This window comes from Eretmochelys imbricata, chromosome 25 (assembly GCF_965152235.1).
Source record: "Eretmochelys imbricata isolate rEreImb1 chromosome 25, rEreImb1.hap1, whole genome shotgun sequence".
Taxonomy (NCBI): domain Eukaryota; kingdom Metazoa; phylum Chordata; order Testudines; family Cheloniidae; genus Eretmochelys; species Eretmochelys imbricata.
This window is the reverse complement of record NC_135596.1, coordinates 15,573,287-15,581,044: the sequence shown is the minus strand read 5'-3', so window position 1 is coordinate 15,581,044 and position 7,758 is coordinate 15,573,287.

Below are 7,758 nucleotides of genomic sequence, written 5' to 3'. Positions count from 1 at the left end.
TCAATCCAGCACCTAATTCACCACACAGCAAACACAGGAGGACTCAAAAATCCACTTACAAGGCAACTTTGAGATGACCCTGCCCATATGGGGATTGGGGCAGGAGCCTCTCGGCGTCATCAGAATAAGAGGAAGTTATGGGTACAACTGCGGCCCACACAGGAAGATTATCAGGAGTGACGACAGCCAGCCGGCGCTGCTCCTTACTCTGTGCACTCTCACGGTCGGATTGTGAACTCTGACTTGCCGCAGCTGTGCTCTGGTGGCTTCTACGCGGGTGGAGCAGCAGGACTTACAGCAGGACCTTGGGATGCTCATCTGAAACTTTTGGTAAGGTCTGAAGACAGAACGACCATGTAGCCTGTGTGCTACAGAGTGGGAGATGAGGCGATATGGAGGGACCCCACTGGCAAAAGTGCAGGGGAGCGTTCAGCAAAGGTGGTGGTCCAGCAGCTGTTAATTTTATGTTCCATGAATGGTGGAACAGGAAGTTTTTACTTTGTTGAGCCAGCCCACAGTTGTATTCAAAATATAGTAATTTGCAGCTGTTAAGCAGCCTTTATATGACTCTTAACTTGTCTGAAATGCACAAGAGTCATCTTTAGCCAACTGGGGCAGGCTACAGTTGGGTCAGGAACCCCTAGGAATGCTAACGATGCCAATTTTATTTGCTGTAAATAAAAGTTCAGCTTGAATTGAAAATAACTGCCACTTCCCACCCATACTGGAATATTCATCATTCTTTCCAGCACCTTCATGGCAAACCAAAGCAAAACCATTGTGATTGACAGATCTTCACTAACAACCCACACCGCCTCTCTCGGGGGCCGCTCACTGGGGAAGCCAGCCCTACCTTTTTTTTTTTTTTTTTTTTTTTTTAAGCCAAAAAATGTCAGTGAACTAAATTCTGTCAAAGATGCTGGACTGAGAGCCCTAAAGACAAAGTCCTCTGCCCCAAGAACACCTATCGCTTGGGCAGAAGCCATGCAGGCTTTCCACACGTTATCCCCCCAGCTAACATCCCTCCATCCTGCTTTGGAAAGACCCCTTGCTAAGGGGCAAGAGAGTTGTTCTGTGTCTGTGGCCCATTCAGCCTATGGCCTTTCTGCTAGATGGCCAAAAAGGGACCCTTTAGTGCCACTTCTGGTGGTGGCAGTATTCGATGGGAAGCACGTTACTTCGACAGAAGCCCAAAGGCTCATTATGCCAGGACCACCGCCGACTCTCCAAAATAGCTGTTTGGTTCAAGGAAGAAAAGCGTGAAACGGGAGAGACGTAACCCCCATGGAATGAGGAGCACGCACAAGGGTCCCTTGTGAGCGAAGCCCAGCAGGAATTCACATGGGAGAATTTGCTTAACATGGAGAAGTGTCTGTACCTGTATAGCCACAGAGCAGCCACTCAAAACCGCAGCATTACAGAAATAAAACCTGGGCCCACACCGTCCGAAGCAAATAAAACGTGCCTGTGCAGTAATAACATTTTCGGCCATCCAAGTGAGGCATTGCTTAATGTATCAGAGCAATAAAAATCCTTAAGGGCTGACGCCCCATAAACAGGAGTTTGGAAGCCATGGCGCACACAGTGCTGCTCAGGCCCCTCTCCTAGCCATGCCCAGACAAGGGCAAACCAGGTCACATGCTGCCCTTCGAAAACTAGATAAGAAAAAGTACAGGAAGCTAGAGCAAGTGGTTAGACCAATGAAGCTGCCCTGGAAATGGTTCCCTTGGAATTAATAAGGGGTTTATTTTCTTGCACTGTTAGTTTTGCAATTTTGCAAAATTCGTTAGTTTTGCAAAATTTCAGAAACCAAAAAGAAAAGTCTGCCTCATGTCTCCTCTCCAAACCAGATGTTTGCCAACCTATGGTGAATGGACATGTGAAATGATACAGCCCCTAAGCAGAAAGGGAGCAGCACCCAGAGCCATGCAGAGTCGGGGGAGGGAACCTCAGCAGCAATCCGGACCCCTTTGCTTTGGACTCGGCATTTGTACACAAACACCTCTCTGCCATGGCTACCCAGTGCCTCACCTAGGGTTACTGGAGCCTGCTGACCACACTGTTGTGTAAAACCCTCACGACTTTCTCATACTGTGCAGTGATTTAACAAACCTATGAAACCACAAAACAGTAGATGTTAATTCACTTCCTTCAGTGTTCGTCTGTGGACTGAAAACAAAACCTAAAAATAACACTGGGAGGGAGAAAACCAAATGCAATCCTGGGGTGGAGGGCATCTGGGACAGGCTCATGGGACACCAGGAACAAGCCAAGCCGCCTCCTTCCAGGAAGTGAGCCCATTCACACAAGATGAAGTCATGGAAGCACTAACAATAATCGGGGCTACCACCTGTGACCCTTGCCACTGCTGGCTGGTAAAGGAGCAGAGAACATCTGGGGCGCCCACTAACAGAGCCCAGCCCCATGTCTTCCTTTACCTCCCGTCCCATAGGACGCAATAGTCTAATACCAGTGAAGCCATCAGTAGACCCTGGAGACCTCGTTAATTCGCCCAGTGTGGAACATTACCTTTCTAAGCTAGATAATAGGGAATTTAGCAGCACACATCCCCTAATCTGTCCATTTTAAATCCCACCTGTGGAGGAGAGAGAGAATGATTGTTACTTGGGCTCAGATAGTATGGTTCTGGGGAGCCACAGAAGTACAGCAAGAGGGGCCGATGTGTCAGGCGGGGCAGCCATGAGACATCAGGACAGCATTTTCACTACACACCAATCCCCTGCCGACATACTGCGGTGGAGGATCCAGCTTTCAGGGCTGGAAGGAAAGGGCAGTCTGCACTGCCCATTCGATCCTCGGCCTCTGTGCCAAGACTGCTAACTGTGATGTCTCTTTCTGGGACTTGGACAGCTTTCTGCAAGGAGCCAGACCAAGACCCTGAGACTGCGCGACTATGTCTGATGGGCATTTTAGAAACAGGCACTTTCCCCACTTGCAATTCATTTTGTGCACATGAGATGTGGCAGCTGTCAGTCCCCCAGCTACCTGGTCTAGGATGGAACTGGAAACCCAGAGGGGGTTTCCCCATCACCAATCCCTTGTAGGCCTCATTCCTAGTGCATATAGATATACGCCAAACTATGTTTTATTCTACAGAACAAAGCCAAAATCCCCACACCATTTTTAAAAATATATACATATTATACAGAATTTTTCAGCAAGATACAGAAGATGCGTCTCCAAAGCAACAGGCCTGGAATATTGCCCTTGAGTGCATTGCTTAGGTACCATGTTTGAAATCTGGGCCTGAGTTGCCTCTCACTGACACCACCATAAATCGCAAGTCACCCCAATGAAGCCCATAGAGATATTGCAGCGTAAGGGGAACACTAGGCTCTTGGCACGTGCAAGTAGATTCGAACGTGCTAAACTCTGAATGCAGAAAAGCTCAGTGATGGCACATTAATCTCTGTCTATTTCTCTACAGGTGGGTAAACCAGTACAATACAGAATGATGACAGACGGAAGGATTCCGAATATGCAGGGCAAAGCCTATTAAATACAGATAAAACCTCATCCCTTTTCTAGATAGATCTCTATGTAACATGGGGACACAGACATTTTATGTTTTTAGCCTTTCCTTTGGAAGTTACAGGTCACTTTTCTTCCAGAACAGCTTCTGGAAGTCATTTCCACTCTCATTCATAGTAGGAGTATACACATGCGGAGGAAAATAGTGAGGGGTTCCTACATGTCTGTCTGGAGTTTAGCAAGCACACAGTGTCCCCACAGGGTGAGATCATTCCTACTCATATTTTCCTTGGCCTCACCCTGCACCTTTCTTTACTTGGGTCAGAGAGATAGAAATCTCGCTACAGCCAACATTCCCACAGCTTAAATACACAGCAGACTAGAAAGCGTGCAAACAGAGTTTATAAGGGCCGTATTAAAAGTTGCTGACCTACCTTAAGCTTGTTTTGATTTAATGGGAAAAGGTCTTCCCAATTTCCATGGGCTTGTTTTAATATTGGTGAGACAAAAATGAAGAGGAGCCAATGTTTATGTAGGCCCTAGTATAACAATATTTTGTTCCCTGTGCAGTGGCTGAACTCAGTGCACACCTTGTCCCCGGAGCTGCACTGACGACATCAGCAAGGCTACTGCACAAACAACAAAACAAGAAAAAGTTCATGTCGATTTGAAGTTCAATTAAAAACACAGAGGATGGAAAATATTCAGTGAAGGACAAAGTCAGAAGGAAAAATAAGTGATTTTTCAAGCCTATAAGGGTGGACTACTTATAAACAAAGAAGAGTAAAATAAACACTCCTAACCTTTAGAATAGTATTTTTACGAAGTACTTGACAATGTGCTTTATAAACTGGTGATCATATTAAGGACAATCCTAGGCTCTTGCAGAATACATGGAGATTTATGTTCATGGAGATTTTATACGTGCAGTATATAAAATGGAGCCGAGCAGTCGTCGTAGCAGTTAAGGATAGACGAAGAGACCTACACGTCTCCATCAAATGCAAGACAGTCTGCCCAATAGAGGATGCGATACCTGGCACTTAAATAGGCCACTTTCATCCATAGCTTTAAGTGCCCTATGAAGACGGATATTTTCCCCATTTTACAGATGGTGAAACTCCAGCACAGAGAGGTAAGGTGACTTATCTAAAGCCACACAGCAGCCTCACTGGCAGAGGTCTCCCAAGTTCCAGTCCAGTGCCATTTTCTCTAAGGCCAGCCCTGGGACTGAGACAACATTAGAGGGCTTGATTGTTCAGCAGCTGAAGAGCTGCATTAAATCGCAGACCAATCAGATCACTGAGATCGGCAAAAAAAGAAAAGTAATTTATAATTTAACAGTCAGATACACAGGCAGAGGTGGTGCGAGGGGAGGGTTTGTGCAGGCTCTAGCCACCTCAAAATTTGCCTTACTCCCCGCCCTTCCCGTAACCACCCCTCCCAGAGCAAAGGCCAAATGTTGCACAGAAGTAAGGGTGGCATGGTATGGCATTGCAATGCTATGGCGACTGCTGCAGTTCTTCACAGCTGGGCAGCCGCCACGCTCTGGCCGCCCGGCTCGGAAGGCAGTGCCTTAGCCGGCAGCAGTGCAGAAGCAAGGGTGGCAGTGAGACGCTCGGTCTGCTGGGAAAAATGATATTGGCAAAGTTTCTTTATGCCCCCACCTCCCCCCTCCAGTATTAAACAATAACTATTTAAAAAAATAACTTTTCTGTTTATCACAATCATTTGATAAAAATGTGTTTTAGTCTTCATTTAAAAGTGGCGAGAAAAGGTAAGTTCATTTTAAATGGTAGGATTATAAATTTAGCATTGAAAATTGTGTTTGTTTTTAATTTCTATGTGGGGGGGCACTCAGAGGCTTGCTGTGTGAAAGGGGTCGCCAATGCAAAATCCACTGCTCTACTGTCTGTTAGATGTAGGTGCTCATCACACACTGAAAACGATCAGGACTAAATACAGGTACACACAGCCAGACATGCTGTTGATAAAAAAAGAAAAAAACACCAACAATGCAAACAAAAACAAAACAAAAAAAAAATGAAAGCTTGCAGCAGATCTCCAGCCTGCCTCCATGGTTTATATCACACTCTCCTATTCCATAGGGTCTGCCATCTGCCCCACATTAATGGAGGTGAGAGCCTGAAGATCTCTGAAGTCTGGGTCTGATGCTGCTTCCATTTAAATCAATGACAAAACTCCCATTGACTTTAATGGCACAAGGTCAAGCCTAAATAGCATGTGTGTGTGTCATGCCTTGTGGCAAATTACTTTTAGGCATAACTTGACCATTTGTTTTTCCTGTTCTCCCCTATTCTATTCTTGGAGTCTGAATAAGATGAGTATTGCCACCTGCCCGAATTTTTTTTAAATAAAGTCTTGTCATATCACTGTGGTGTGATGTTCCGTCATGTGACAATGGAATCTGTGCAGTGGGGCAAGGTGATGCAGTGTCATGCCATGATCGATCCCTGGGTCACGTTGCTGCATCCCAGGCTACAAAGTGGCACCAGCTTGAAGCAAGATTTTGCAGTCCTGCATGGCCCGACTTCGCAGCCACCTGTTGCTTATTCCTGTAGCACAAGAGTTCCATTCCACTGTTCATGATATAACAGGTTTTCCTTGGAATTGTCCTGCATGGGAAGCAGGGAGGTAGATGGGGGCAGGGAGGTAGAGAGCTCAGGGTAATGCTATTGACATTACAGAGATACGTAACAAGAGTGAAACTCCTGGAAGATGAGGATTTTAAAAGTTATATTTGAAAATTTCCCCTGTATGAAAGTCCCATTTTTCAAGGGAACATTGATTGATTTTCACCCTCCGGACTTTCTTAAATTTTTTTAGAAGGCTTGACTATGCACCATCACCAAGTTACGGTGTATAGGTAGCTATAGAGTGCCGGCTGTATCCTCCTGAAAAAGGACGATGAAACATATATGTGTATACGAAACTAAAGTAAGGAGAGAGTCCCTCCAACATCTGAGGAAGAATTCCCATAAATAAAACAACACATTCAAATTCTCTTTGTCCTCTTCAACTCTTAGCCTCCAGCCAAATGTAAGAATCAAAATTAGCATGACTTGACTGGGAATTATTCAGTGTTGTCCCGTTGTATAGAGAGTGTGTAGCCTACACACTTCTCTATGGAGTAGGTGACATTTGTAATCCATCAATTGCAAGGCAAGACAGAAAAGTGTTGTACAGACAAAGGCTTTATTTTATTTTGTAAAGGGAATTCAATCTGTGCTGGCGAAAGGTGCCTGAATGAAAACCCTGGAGACTGAATCCGCTCTTTATCCACAGAGCCAGAACCGCACAGGCTGTGCGTGCTTCCTCAGACAGGCCACCTACTTCAGTCCCTCTGATGCACTTATTTGGTGGTGTCTCTGCTGAGACAACCAGCAAGGGAGCCAATTAGTACTAATTGAGAGAGAGAGAGTCATTTGTGGGGTGTCCACTAGGCAATGGACTCTGAACTCATTTCACATCAGGACCACTAAACAATAACTTTCCATCATTACTGCCCTCCAGGGTCAAACTCACACCAGTGATCTAGAGGGGAAAGAAGTTCCATCTCTCACTACCAATTTCCTGAAGCCTTGGATGTTCCCCAAGAATCACCGGGGAGCTCTGCATTTGAGAGGATCCCTTGCTGTCTTAGGTACTCACCATAGTATCTGAAAAAGCGGCAGAGTCCTGTAGCACCTTATAGACTAACAGGTCTATTGGAGCAGGAGCTTTTGTGGGTGAAGACCCACTTCGTCGCATGCGTGTAGTGGAAATTTCCAGAGGCAGGTATAAATATGCAGGCAAGAATCAGGCTCGGGATAACGAGGTTAGTGCGATCAGGGAGGATGAGGCCCTCTTCTAGCAGTTGAGGTGTGAACACCGAGGGAGGAGAAACTGCTCTTGTAGCTGGCGAGCCAGTCACAGTCTGTTTACTCCTGAGCCGATGGGGTCAAATTTGCAAATGAACTGAAGCTCAGCAGTTTCTCTTTGAAGTCTGGTCCTGAAGGTTTTTTGCTGCAGGATGGCTACCTTTAAATCTGCTAGTGTGTGTCCAGCAAGATTGAAGTGTTCTCCTACAGGTTTTTATATATTGCCATTCCTAATATCTGATTTGTGTCCATTTATCCTAGTGTCTGAGCATCTCCCAATCCTCACAACATCCCCATGAGGCAGGGCCAGGTTATGGTACCTGTTTGGAAAATGGGGAAACTGAGGCACAGAGAGACAGAGTGATTTGACCAAGGTTACAAGGAG